The following is a 15,047-nucleotide window of genomic DNA, read 5'->3' as shown; positions in this document are numbered from 1 at the left end:
ACAGAGAGGAGGAAGAGTGAGACAGGAAGGACCAGTAAATTCATCTCAGTTTCCGGCCTCTCCATCAATGCTACCTGCTTTACTGTTTTATTTTGATGTTTCTGAACCCTGTGCTTTCTCTTGTTTGTGTCTGTAGCCTCCACATGGCTGTAAAACCAGCTATTTATAGGACTGACAGGACTCTTATACTCTTTTATACTCTCACCTTCTCTGTTTCAGAATAGCCAAGAAACCAGACTAGAACGTTTGTACCTTGGCACAGCAGTGTTTAAACTAAATGCTAACATGGATGTTTGGCAGGTATCATGTTTACCATGTTTACCATATTAGCATAGTGTGTTATCATGCTAACACATTGGCTAAACCAAAGTATTGGACATATTTTTACCTGAGGATGGTGCTAGATGAAAAGTCAGAGGATCACCAAAGGTATTACAATTCATCCTGAGTGGGGCATGAATGTCTGTGGCAAATTTCACAGCAATCGATCCCAAATTTGAGGTATTTCACTAAAAACTACAAATGTCAACCTCATGGTGGCACTAGAGGTGAAGTCAGGGGATCACCAATAGTCTGTAGGATCCATCCTCTTGGGATCATCAATGTTTGGACAAAATTTCATGGAAATCTATCCAATAGTTCAGTTTGGAACAAACCAATGGACCAAAGCTACCAGAGCCATACTGGTAGCATGACATTTTAATTAATCAATAAACTACACTTTTTTTCTCTAACCTTGAATTTCACCACTTAATAAATTACCTCAACTTCAAAACAAAGTCTGAAATGAGCTTTGATGAAAAACTGGCAGATGAACCTTTTAGTGGAATATTTTTTTTTTCCCCCAGGTAACACTTTACTTTAGCATTTATAATCACCACTTAAACATGTACTAAATTGTTAATTACACCCTATTGTATTAAACATATATATGAACATTTGTAAGTGTTTATTAATTTACTCTTGTCAAGGAATATAACTTCTCCTATGAAGACATAACATATATTATTACGTGTTTTAAGATATTGTCACTCATCTGTTTATACACCAGCATCGAGGATAGTTGTATCTCCTTACAACTACATTATAGTGTTCTTAAATGACTTGTTTAATGTCTAAGTTAAAAGCTAAATTGGGCATTGAAAAAGACAATGTTACCTAAAATCTATTATTTTGGTATTATGGGTATTCGGGTGACTCCAAAAAAAAAGCAGTAGTTATCCTCCTATGGTCCTCATAAATGTTGTAATATAACAACACACACCTCTGGAGAAGAGCTCCAGCTCATTAAGATCAAAAGAAAGAGAAACAGTTTGATCTACCAGGATATAACTGCGTCCTCTGTTGATTTTCTCTGTTCTTCTATGTTGATTCTTTTCTCCCAACAGCGCTGGCGCTCATCCGTCCACCTGCTCTTCTCCTCTTTCCCTCTTTCCCTCCCTCTCTCCCTCCCTCCCTCCCTCCTTCCCCCAGCTGTCCTGTGGGATGTGATGATGCTCTGACAGGCTTGGCGTCTGTTCTTGGAGGTGCTGATATTTTCGTGCCACAGCGGCGGGGGATGCTACAGGAATAGTGCTGGAGTTGTAGTGTGTAGTGTGGGAGTGAGATCTGGGAAGGGCTGGGATGGTTTGAGAACTGTGAGATTTTAAGCCATTGTGTAGACACAGGAGGGAGACCAGGGAGGATTGCGTAAGTTGGCTCCCTGGCTGCAAATTTAGCCTGGGCTCACTCACGCACAAATTTGATGAGCAGTACTATCTCAGTCGTCAGAGCCGGGGTATTTAAAGATGTGAGTGTGTGTTGGCATGGAGTGTGGGGTGTATTTATTGTACGTGTTTATTTACAAGCCGTGAAGATGGCTGATAATTTGTGATGCAAAGAGCGACATTTGCATTACAGCACCTCTCCCCTTCACTCTGCTCTCTGTTCCTCATTCTGCTCTTTCTATATTTATGTTCTAAATTTGTAATGGTCGGTGGTGACCAGGTGTTTCATCTGTGCCACAGAAATATTACAGTGATGTAGCAGCTCACTGAAGCTCCTTTTTACTTCTCGTCCAACTTCACGACATGAATAAACTTGAAGCAATTAGACAGCAACAAAGGATCTTTGAGGTTAATTAGATTTGTATTATTTTTTACACAGAATAAATCTCAACCTGTGCAACAGCCTCCTTAGCTTTAAAGAAATGCCACAACATTATATAGTAAGTACCGATGCACTTATTTAACTTTCTGTACCTCAATACTGACCGATCTGATATCAGTTCTCCCTTTTTCCCAAATTTAGAATCTGTATACCTCAAGGTGTTGAATTCAGGGTCATTTTTATGTGAAGTTATAGTACTTTTACAATGACATTATCAAAGAAGTTGGATTTATTGTGGATTGGTCACGTCACCTGATCATCTTTTAACAAGGTCAGTATCTGCACCATTACCAATAGGGTATCAGATCATTTTAAACTATAAACTACTAAATTTTAAATGAAATTTATTTAAAATGTGACCTGCAATACCTCAAGGTATAGCCCCAAACTCAATTACAGTTTAATCAATCATTGCACGATGGTTGATGACTAAACTGTGGAAATCACCAACTCTTCTGTATGTAACTCTGGCCTTTGTGATCTCTTGTTATTCCTGAAACTAAAAATAATAATTTGGATAAAGAGGATCCTCAGCTAACTGCTGGTAACCCCTAATCTCCTTTTTTAGAAGCCTGTTATGTGATGATACATTATTAAAACCATTTTAATTGGACATTACTTATTTATTTAGGTTGTTTCTCCTTCTGCACTGACATTTGTGTGCTCAACTTCTTTTGTCTTAGTTCCGCTTGATTTGTCTTCTATTTGTATATTTCTTTGCACTGAATACTGTGTATTTTTGACGAGGATTGGGGGGGGGGGGGGTTAGGAATGTCATGTCTTTTTGGATATCCTTCTAACTGAATGACTTTGTCTCAGCAGTGTGTTTCTTTTCAGAGTCTCTGCCAGTCTACGGAGACTGAAGATCACAGCTGGCCCTCTGAACTAATCTCAGCAGTCACTTTACAGTAAACAGTCTTCTTACAGTAAACCTCTGAGACAGGAATGCTGGATGTCACCCTCCTGTCTGAAAGTCTGACCAGCTGGCCCCCATCTTCACAGATCTTCACTAGATCACTGGAGCTGAAGTCCTTTTCTGCTTCAAAGGCTCCACTATCATCCCAGTCCCATAGAATCCCGCTACCACAGGATTAAACAACTACAGGCCCGTCGACCTGATGTCTGTGGTCATGAAGTCCTTCGAATGGTGTTGACCCGCCTGAAGGACGTCATAGAATGATGAATGAACTGAATGATGCAGTGAACATGGGACTGCACTACATCCTAAAACACCTTGACTCCTCTGGGACATAAATAAGGATCCTGTTTGTGGACTTCAGCTCTGCGTTCAACACCAACATCCCAGACATCCTCTGCTTCAAACTCTCCCAGCTCACTGTCCCAGCCTTCATCTGTCAGTGGATCACAGACTTCCTGCAAACTGGAGGCAGCAGGTGAAAATGACATCCAGCATTGGTGCCTCCCAGGGATATGTGCACTTCTCCCTCTACACCAACTTAACACTTAAGTCACAATAAGATCTTATTGCAATTTGAAACGTTTTGCGATGTGCTTAGTTTTGTGAAAACAAACATTGCGATATATTCCAATTACCTTTTTAAAAAAAAATACAATTAATGCAGTATGTCAATATCTGTTTTATGTAATATGATAAAGTTTTCACTCATTCATTTGTGTTGAATGAGTGTTGCATCATGCACCTGACAAACTGAACTGTTTGTATTACAGTTTAGTCCAATCAGGCTGTCTTTACCCATGACTGCACCAGAGAAAAACTCACCATCTAGAAGACTAAGAAAATCTATTATGACCAAAAGGTTTCATTTGTATTTGAAAATTTTGATACCACGATTATTGTCAGAGGAAATATCACGGTTTCATGATTATTAACCAGAACATTTCTAACAAGCCTATGGCGAATGAACTAAAATATTTGTTATGATCATCAATCATCATCATTTCCTTCTACTTTGTTTATGTCATCTGTAGTGGTGATTTGCATAAAAACACACAATTTAAATTATTAGTAAATAAAATAAAATATAAAAAATTGTATTGATACAAAATGATTTGCATTGGTAATTTTAATGATGTATAATAAACTCCTTAGAGCTTTTGTTAGGAAATTAAACAGGTCATAATTCACTCACTAATATTGCTGTGAAAATATTTCCTTCAAACAACTGGAGTTCTTTAAGTTTCTCACCAAAACTACATTTTAAAACGTTACATTTGAACACTTCATGATACCGTTATTGTTTTAATCATAGACTAGAAGGTTAAAATTCACTTTCGTCCAATACTGTTTTTTACTGAATGCCACTTGAACGCACCACAGCGTAACTAAATGGAAAACAGCCCTGCTGCATAACTGTGTAATTAATCGACGGTTCACATGACTCTCTGGTCATTTCATACAGCAAAAATGCTCCCACACTGCCGATTTAGGGAATTTTTTGACGGATATAAGGCTGGATATATTGGTTCCCTTTGAAATGTCAACAGCAATTCTTCAGGTGAGTGGCAAGACTCTCAAACACACAAAACAAACATGTGTTACATGACTCTTGCGAGAGGAGATTTCACCGCATTCACAAGATCAGGTGTCAATGCAGAAATCACAACACCATCATAGCTTCTTTACTTCTTATGTTATGAAATCGCTAATCGCAATATTAATAGTTTATATACTACAAGAGCAATACTTGGCGTTCATGTATCACTACGATTTTGCCTTACAAAATATCGCGATACTATGTGTATACATTTCCCCACCCCTAGACACAAAGGTCATCGACCTTGTCGGGGGCGGTGACAAGTCTGCATACAGACAGGAGGTTGGTCATCAGGCCCTCTCGTGCGGCCAGAAAAACCTGGCGCTGAATGCTCTTAAAACTGTGGAAATGACAGTGAACTTCAGGAGTCCCCCAACACCATCCTGAATAACACTGTGTCTGCTGTGAAAGTCATCAGGTTACTGGGATCCAACATCTCCCAGGACCTCAAGTGGACTTCCAACATAGACACCAGATGTACTTCCTGCTCAAGCTAAGGAGCTTCAACCTGCCTCAGGAGCTGCGCTGATTCAAATCTACACTGCAATAATCCAGTGTGTTCTCTGCACGTCCATCACCGTGTGGTTTAGATCAGCCACCAACCAGGACAGAAACAGACAATCGGGATTGAAGACAAAAAATCATTGGTGCCTGCAATCCATCCAGGACTTCTAAACCAGGAGTCAGGAAACGGCCTGGAAAAACAAGCGTGTTCCTTCTGTTAGACACTACACCTTACACATTATACCAAAACAACCAGACACAAGAACAGTTCTTCCCACGGTCCGTCACTAAGATGAACAGTTCAATCCTCATACATTGTCAATATCCTTTTAATTTTAACACCAAAATATCCACTGCTGCCATTATAGATTATAATCTAATTTAATATTAAGATAATGTTTTTTTAAATATTTTTTTTTTATGTACAGATCATCTGTCACTGTCAATATAAATCCTACATGCTGTTTACAGTATTTATTACTTTATTATTTGTATAGTTTACAACTTACAGAAAGCTTGACTTGTATATAGATGTTTTATTTAAATTTGAATGTTGGTCATTGGTGCTTTTTATATATATATATTCACATGTTTATTTACTTATACTTTTTCACTACCTGTGTAACATACCTGTCTATTTACCTTCAGTTGCCTAGCTTTGTTTTCCTTGTCCGTAGCTGTTATTTGCATTTTTGTGTACACACATTGAGAGAGATGCAAAAAACAGAGATTCTGCTTTTGATAAGCAATTATGTGAAAACAGTGAACAATATGAATACTAATGCACTATAAGGAGACATAAACATGCTGAAAACCAGTCCACATGTGCAAACCTAAATGTCAAACTGCTGCCGTCAGTTGTTTGTGTGTTATTTAAATGCCCCACAGCAAAAACATGTTTGAAATTCCACTCATTACTTGAATGTCGTCACTGTGTGTCATGCTCAAGTTGTTGTTTCAAGCATCTCATCATTGTTTACATAGATAGATAGATAGATAGATAGATAGATAGATAGATAGATAGATAGATAGATAGATAGATAGATAGATAGATAGATAGATAGAGAAGAGAGGAGAGATAAAATGAGGAGCACAAGAACAAAAGGAGAGGGTGAGTAGATAAGGAGCACTGTGTGGGCAGAGAAGGCCAGTGAGGTAAGGGGGATGTTGGGGACACATGCCGGTCTTCCTGACGTGTGCCGTTTAGACAGTCCTCTCTTCTACCCCCATATCTTTCTCTCTCTCTCAGTCCCTCTTCCTCACCCACTCACTCCCTTTATTCCTACCTCTTATTGGTCCCTGAAAAAATAGGGCAGTCCTTATGTAAGGAAGAGAGAATAAGTGTGTGTGTGTGTGTGTGTGTGTGTGTGTGTGTGTGTGTGTGTGTGTGTGTGTGTGTGTGTGTGGGGGTGGGGGGGGGGGGGGGGGGGGGGGGGGGGCTTCTGGATAGAAACAAGCCGAGAGAGTCTGAGTGGGGGGAATAATGAAAATGGAATCTGTGCTTATTATCCAGTTGGAAGAAGAAGTATTAGTCTACTCAAATGATGGCAGAAATACTGCAATGTGAAAAAAACACTTATGTAGGTACTGCTTTCAAAATGGCCCTGTCAGAGTGTTGAATTATAATTTTGCAATGCACTGTATTCCAACTGTTTTGTAGTGCAAGTTGTATGATATCTTTTAACAAATGAAAAAAGTGATGTTTCAGATATTTGTAGCCCTTTTATGGTGAAGAGAGTACAAAAATGCTTACAATTTTAAAATACGTTTTTAGATGTGAAACCTCTCAAATTAAAGTCAAGACTTTAACCTCACAGTCTCTGTTTCATAATGCGCTGGAGTAAAGCATGAAAACAAATCTGCCCTTATACATGCAGACGGCCAGTGTAATGGAGTACATCAAGCACCGTACTGCACTCAAGTAAAGAACGTCAAAGTACCTCAAAATTGTACTTGAGTGCAGTACGGTGCTTGATGTACTCCATTACTTTTTGTATTTAATTTCATGCTACTATACTTCTGGGCTGCATGGAAAATATTGTACATTTTATTCAACTACATTTATTTGTCAGCCACTAGTTACTTTGCAGATTAAAGTTTTAAATACAAAACATGTCAGATTTTTGTAATACAATAATAGTATATAATAGTCTAAATGTCATGGTACACTTACAAGTAATTTTGGTTTGACACTTGATGTTTTTAATGCAGGACTTTTACTTTTAATGGAGTGTCTTTATAATTCAGCTACTGAAATAAAACATCTAAATACTTTTGTCACGAGTTGAACGGTGTATTAATTGAAGGTGTTTTTACTGTTGGGGGTTATATGTAAAAGGACCACAATTTCTGCATGCTTCATCAGATTAAAGCTGAGAGTCAGCACTCTAAACTCACTGTTATTTGCTTTGTTGGAGTAAAGAGCACAAAACAAATCCTAAAGAAAATGTAAATGCATGTAAAATCCCAATCTGCTACTTCATCTGTCATGTGACAGGTGGCACAGGTATATTGATTAAAATCAGTGACGCCTGAGTTCCATTAAGTTGCTTCAGTTTCAGGGTCTTGGTATTGTGCGTACTGCCTCACCGTCATGACTTCCTGGGACACTTGAATAGAACAGAGCCATTGTTAATGTTACTAACAACACCTGTGCTTTTCCGACTATTACAAGAAAGTGACCTAATATGTTTAAAATGTCGGAAATGTGCGTAATTTTATGTTTAACATTGTATTTAACGACAGCATCTGACTAAATATACTGAGTTACTCCCCCCTCTGATCTCACCCTCATTCTCCCTCACCCTCTTGCTCGTTTCCCTCCTTCTCTCTGGCAATTTGCCTCTCTGACTGGCAGTGAGCTCGTTGAAAGTAGGCTAGGATTGACGCGCTGCTTGTGTCTGACTCACAGAGAGCTGTGGAATACTGAAACCCACTGATTGCATTTAACTTTAGGCATCCGACTCCCATGCAGTGCATGATACAATAGAGCCTCAATGCTGACGTTTCTGGCTACAATTACAACAACAAAAAAAGAAAGAAAGGACGCCAATTGTTCTGACGCTGTGAACAATTTTCAAAGATGATTATTTACAGGAATTGCCAATATATCAGACACTAAAATGAGAGTATCCTACTTGTGGTCGCACACAAATGTATTTAGGATGATACCAAACAAACTGAAATACATCATCTTAATTTTCTGCTGTTTCTGTTCTGCCAATTTCTTCAACAGAACTGTCGAAGGATGCAAAATTGATTTCAGTGTAAATTGACAATAAAGTTGTATTGTATTGTAGTCTCTCTCTCACACAAAGCTGTCAAGCATTTTTTTTTTATTTGTGCTTCATCAAGTGCTGTTAAGGGCCTATTTACAGTAGGTCAGCTGTGCCACGGTCAACCACAGCCTCACTCACCTACTGAACACTGAGGTAAATGAGTGTGAGAGGACCTGACACCACTCTGCTGGGTGAAACAAGATGACGTGAGAACATTTTTGCCCACAACCAAAGCTGTGACGCATGCACAGTCAAATGTTTTACCTTCTCCACAGATCACTGTAAATTATTGCTGTGCGTGTGTGTGCTCTGTGGGTTCACGTAAACACACAAGCTCGTTATTTAACCAGAGAGGCACAAGGATTGCACAGTATAAACACAAGTACATTAACGTAAACAGGACAAAAGTGAGCTGCTAGGGAGCTGTGTGCTGAAGCAGGGAACAAGAAAAACTGGAAAGTCATATATGTAAATACTATAACCGGCTCTTCACACAGACACTGAAAGGGTCATGTGAAATTTCCCTTTTCACTCAACATAAGTTTTGTGGTCTCAACTGTCGATTGAGGGGTCCTGTGGGCTTAAGGGGTGATGGGAATGCTGCTCCAGGGCTTCTGATCCCTGTGAGGCGAAATTAGTGTCTGCACCAGAAAGTCAAGCAAGTTTTTAGGTTGCTGACTTAGTGAGGGAGTTCAGGTGTCTCGGGGTTGTGTTCAAAAAGTGCACAAGTAAGATCGAAGTGGCTCCCTGCTGCATTTGATGTCTAGCAAATGTATGTATGTCAACCATCATGGCAAAGAGGAAGCTAGATTTACTGATGTATGTGTTACACTCCCAATCTGGCTCCAAAAACCCCAAAACGCTTTTCTCCACCATCAACAAAGTCCTCAAGCCCATGGACACCATCTCCACCTTCTTTACCACCAGCAAATGCAACTCATTTCTATCCTTCTTCAATGACAAAATCATCGCAATACACAACCAGCTGGCTGCCCCCCCCATCCACATCGGTGAGGCTCCCTCCCTATCATCATTCAAACAAGCCCTCAAAACCCACCTCTTCAAACTCGCCTTCACCTGCTAACCCCTGCACCCTACCCTCCACTACATGACTCATTCCGCACAGCTTCTCCAGTTTTCTTTTTTAACCATAATGTTTTTGTTGTTGTTGTTTTTTTTGTTTTGTTTTGTTGTGCTTGTTCTGTTTGTTTCTGCCCTATGTAAAGCGTATTTGGGTACTTAGAAAAGCCCTATATCAAATTAAAGTGTTATTATTATTATTATTACTCCTAACTTTAGGTCAAGGTCAGTGACTAAATGATAAGCAGATTGATACAAGAGGGTGACAGCTTGTAGTTTTCTTTCATATATTTATTTTATTTGTAACTGAGTACACAATCCAATAACTTACCTTATGTGCACTAACCATGGCAGAACTGATTTCAGGTACCTTTTAAATGGCATGAACTGCAAACTGCCCCCAAGCTTTACTCTCTTTTAAGACTCTTGAAATTGTTATATTAACTCTACAGGTCACATGATTGTCAGTTGTCTGGTCTCATGTTGTTCACGTGTGCTGGTTGTCTTATGAATGTTTCGTGTTTCTCAAGTCTCTCTTGAAAAGGAGATGTTAATCTCAGTCAGAGTCACTGATTAAACAAAGTTAAATAAATAAAATGAGTCATTGTTTGGTACAGGGTGAGGAGTTTATACATCCAAAAAGAAGAGAGAGATACATAAATACAAAGTGGACCCTCTGCATTTACAGTTGTGGTCAAAAGTTTACATACACTTGTAAAGAACATAATGTCATGGCTCTCTTGAGTTTCCAGTTATTTCTACAACTCTGATTTTTCTCTGATAGAGTGATTGGAACAGATACTTCTTTGTCACAAAAAACATTCATGAAGTTTGGTTCTTTCATGACTTTATTATGGGTTAACAGAAAAAGTGACAAAATCTGCTGGGTCAAAAATATACATACAGCAACATGAATTAGCAATTTTGGTGACTTAGAAAGTTGTGTCAATGAAATGAGCTTCATAGCATGGCCTCTTAACTTCTTGTGAGTGATTATGAGTGACTACAACTGGTGACTTCTCTGAGGCCATTTAAATAGGGCTCATTGGATACAAACGCCCACAAACGCTACAATGGGAAAGTCAAAGGAGCTCAGCATGGATCTGAAAAAGCAAATCATTGACTTGAACAAGTCAGGAAAGTCACTTGGAGCCATTTCAAAGCAGCTGCAGGTCCCAAAACAACAGTGCAAACAATTGTTTGTAAGTATAAAGTGCATGGCACTGTTTTGTCACTGCCACGATTAGAGATGCACCGATCCGATATCAATATCTGTATCGGTCCCGATATAGGAAAAAATTCTAGATCGGGTATCGGTGACAATGTGACCGATCCATAAAGGCAAATCTATTCAGTCCAATTATATGCGTTGTGCTCTGCGTAACGTCATGCGCTAGCGAACTGGCCGCATAGATTGTTTTCAAAATGGAGCGAGCTAAAGGATCAGCCATCTGGAACCGGGCAGCCGTTCTCAGTTGTCGGGGATAAGGGATTCCGGCTGCTAGTTAACCACCTGGAACCACGCTACGACATGGTAAGCCGAAAATATTTGTCGGAGACGGCGCTACCTGAACTGCACGGTAAAGTGTGCAAACACATATTGAAGGAGATAAAAGATGTCAAATCGATAAGTTTCACGACAGACATCTGGAGCTCCGACGTTTTCCCTGTGTCACTTTTAAGTTTAACAGCACACTGGCTGGATGAAACTTTTGTGCCACACAGTGCAATATTAAATGCAACAAACTTTCGTGGGTCGCACACCAGCGAAGCGATAGCAGCTAGCCTGAAGGAAATGTTTGACAAGTGGCAAATTCAGTTGAGCAAAATCCACGTGATTCTGAGGGACAACGCCAGCAACATGAGAAAAGCGATGGACAATCTGGGGGCGCGTAGCGTCGGCTGCGTTTTTTAAATCGATTCAGCACTGTTTTTCTCTATTAGATCGGTATCGGCCGATACTAAACCTCAGATATCTGTATCGGTATCGGAAGTGAAAAACGTGGATCGGTGCATCCCTAGCCACGATCAGGAAGAAAACGCAAGCTATCACCTGCTGCTGAGAGAAAATTGGTCAGGAGGGTGAAGAGTCAACCGAGAACCACCAAAAAGCAGATCTGCCAAGAATTAGAAGCTGCTGGAACACAGGTGTCAGTGTCCACAGTCAAGCGTGTTTTGCATCTCCATGGACTGAGAGGCTGCCGTGCAAGAAGGAAGCCCTTGCTCCAAAAGCGGCACCTTAAGGCTCGACTGAAGTTTGCTGCTGATCACATGGACAAAGATAAGACCTTCTGGAGGAAAGTTCTGTGGTCAGACGAAACAAAAATCAAGCTGTTTGGCCACAATGCCCAGCAATATGTTTGGAGGAGAAAAGGTGAGGCCTTTAACCCCAAGAACACCATGCCTACCGTCAAGCACGGTGGTGGTAGTATTATGCTGTGGGGCTGTTTTGCTGCCAATGGAACTGGTGCTTTACAGAGAGTAAATGGGATAATGAAGAAGGAGGATTACCTTCAAATTCTTCAAGATAACCTAAAATCATCAGCCCGAAGGTTGGGTCTTGGGCGCAGTTGGGTGTTCCGACAGGACAATGACCCCAAACACACATCAAAAGTGGTAATGGAATGGCTAAATCAGGCTAGAATTAGGGTTTTAGAATGGCCTTCCCAAAGTCCTGACTTAAATCCCATTGAGAACATGTGGACAATGCTGAAGAAACAAGTCCATGTCAGAAAGCCATCAAATTGAACTGAACTGCACCAATTCTGTCAAGAGGAGTGGTCAAAGATTCAACGAGAAGCTTGCCAGAAGCTTGTGGATGGCTACCAAAAGCTCCTAATTGAAGTGAAAATGGCCATGGGACATGTAACCAAATATTAGCACTGCTGTATGTATATTTTTGACCCAGCAGATTTGATCACTTTTTCTGTTAACCCATAATAAAGTCATGAAAGAACCAAACTTCATGAATGTTTTTTGTGACAAAGAAGTATCTGTTCCAATCACTCTATCAGAGAAAAATCAGAGTTGTAGAAATAACGGGGAAACTCAAGAGAGCCATGACATTATGTTCTTTACAAGTGTATGTAAACTTTTGACCACAACTGTATGTATCAAAAGGCGAACAACTGAAATGATGTAGGCATCAGGGCTTAGCCTTTTCTCCTAAAAATATGTTACCATACATCAAAACTGCATTGTGAATTACGTTAGAGGGAAACATATCTTGTCATGGATTATGTTTGCTTTTAACATATCACAAGGAGCTCTGGGTGATAGATGGATCAAAAAACACAAAGCTTACACCCAGGAGACTGTTGTTCATGTCCTGTGTGAACCACATACTTTTGATGCCTAAACATAACCAAGAACTTGTGTTGCCTTTTTGTTTTGGCTCAATTTTGTAGTCATTTTAAACCCAGATGTTTTTCACTAAACCTAACAAAGTCATTTTGTAGCTTGCTTTGTTTCAATTACAATATTAACCACATGTTTCAAACTGTTTTAAACTGTGACCGTAGTCCAAGATAAAATACTTTTCCCTCGAAACTTAATTGAGAGTGCAGTTTAGTTGCATGGGAAAGTAATTTTGTAGCACGTGTGTGCTGGTCAGGATGCTTCACACACACCTGAAAGTATTCTGCTTAATGTAATGCCCAGTGGTTAAATGTGCCCAGATGGGCACAAGAAAATGAATGGATAAAAAAACTCTTCCAGTCTGCAACTACTATTTCACATTTAATAATTCTTAAAATGACTTACTGGCAAATTCTGACTGGAATGAAACTAATTCACCCTACATTGTAGGTAACACAAATCCAATTCTGTCTGTCTGAACAACACAATGAACACTGCAGGGAATCAGGAGACGGTGGAGGTTGATATCAAGGCTTGCTTTTTTTTTGGCTCTCAAGAAAAAAAGGAAGACAGTTTCTCAGCTCCCCTCCTGCTTTGTGGGACAACTACAAAACAGTTTCAGCTGTGAGACAGAACACTAGAGAAACTGCACTTAATTGCCCTTAATTATAAGTACAAGTGTTTGCACTTTTTCAATAATTGCTCATAAGATAACAGACACCGAGGGCAGTGAAGCATGCATTTTTCTTTTCACTCTATCATTTAAAGACTACACAGGCAAGTGTGGGAGACACTTGATATACAAAATAACGTGAGCACATTATAATACAACAAAATCCAATGCAACACTACAACCTGTGACCTCAAACTGCCATGTGTGATTGACAAAGTTCTAACAAAAATTAACTTAACTAATATTCTCAAATTCCAGGGAAAATATTATAGGTGATGTATATATTTAGGCATCAAATATCTGTGTTTGTCTTGTAATTTAAAGTCAACTTCATGACTTTGATCAGGATCACAATAATAATGAAAAATATATTAAGCGTACATGCTGCTTTGTTGAAAGGAAAAAAAAGAGGATGTCCCAAGTTCAAAAGTTTACAGTTCAATCTGAATTGAAATATTAATAAAATCAGAGATCAACTTTTTAATTTCAACTTAAGCATTTTGGTTAATGCAGTGTACACAAGCCATGTTTACACAGGCATGCAGTAAGGCCTTCAACTTTGCCAAGAAAGCATTACTGGATTTAGACGAGAATAGATGTGTTATTAAACGGTTATGGGGCAGACCTGAACCCCCCACCTGACAGAACATGTAATAAAAAGCTTCAGGGATTCTGAAAGTCAAGTTAAGCATCTTCTTTATAAACAAACTTTCGGTTTTGTTGCTCTGACTCGCTGAGAACAGCTCCGAGTGAATACAGCAGACAAAGACCGACGAAAACTGTTGAGTGGCTGAGGGAAAAACTATGGTATGAGGGTATGAGACATGTTGATTGGCTGGAGAGAAAAGGCATATCATATTTCTCTCAGTGAGGTGGGGAAAGCCTGTGATATTTATGCAATGTTGTTGGGATACAGAGCCAAAAGGGGTGTAAACAACACCAGTCTGAAGTGGGACAGGCCTAACCGTTGCCTGGTAACAAATATTTTGAGCAGGAAGACACGGCCCGCCTCCCAAAAGGAAACAGGGGCTGGCCTCATGAGCACAGTGCAAGTTAGTGGCTTCCCGAAAATACGCTAAGAGACAGGGGCAAGCAAAACAAAGCACATGAGGGCATTAGACAACACTGGGTCTATTTTTGACCTGGCTTGGCCAGAGTCTAGACCACCACAACATGTGCACAAACAAACTCTCAAGGAACAAAAGAGAGAGGATTGCAGTCAGTTAAACTCTATACGGGAGTGCACACTCTGAATGTAATAATGACTAGTACAGTGGTTTAGGTAGCCTACACATAGCCTGTGATGAGACATAAAAAAGGAGACAAGTTGTAACACTTTTTACTGTTATCTGTATTTAACCACAATGTAAAGCTTTCACATAAGCTGCAACAGACAAACTGTTAGGACTCTTGATACATTTAACTGACTTCTTGCTTGTTTTATTCTGTTCTGAGGATTCTCTGAAATCAGTGGGACAAATGAGTGGATTA

The sequence above is a fragment of the Cebidichthys violaceus genome, unplaced genomic scaffold, assembly GCF_023349555.1.
Source record: "Cebidichthys violaceus isolate CVI_PGR_0920_01 unplaced genomic scaffold, fCebVio1.0.p SCAF_1, whole genome shotgun sequence".
Taxonomy (NCBI): domain Eukaryota; kingdom Metazoa; phylum Chordata; class Actinopteri; order Perciformes; family Stichaeidae; genus Cebidichthys; species Cebidichthys violaceus.
The sequence above is the reverse complement of the archived record's forward strand: the minus strand, read 5'-3'. Positions refer to the sequence as shown.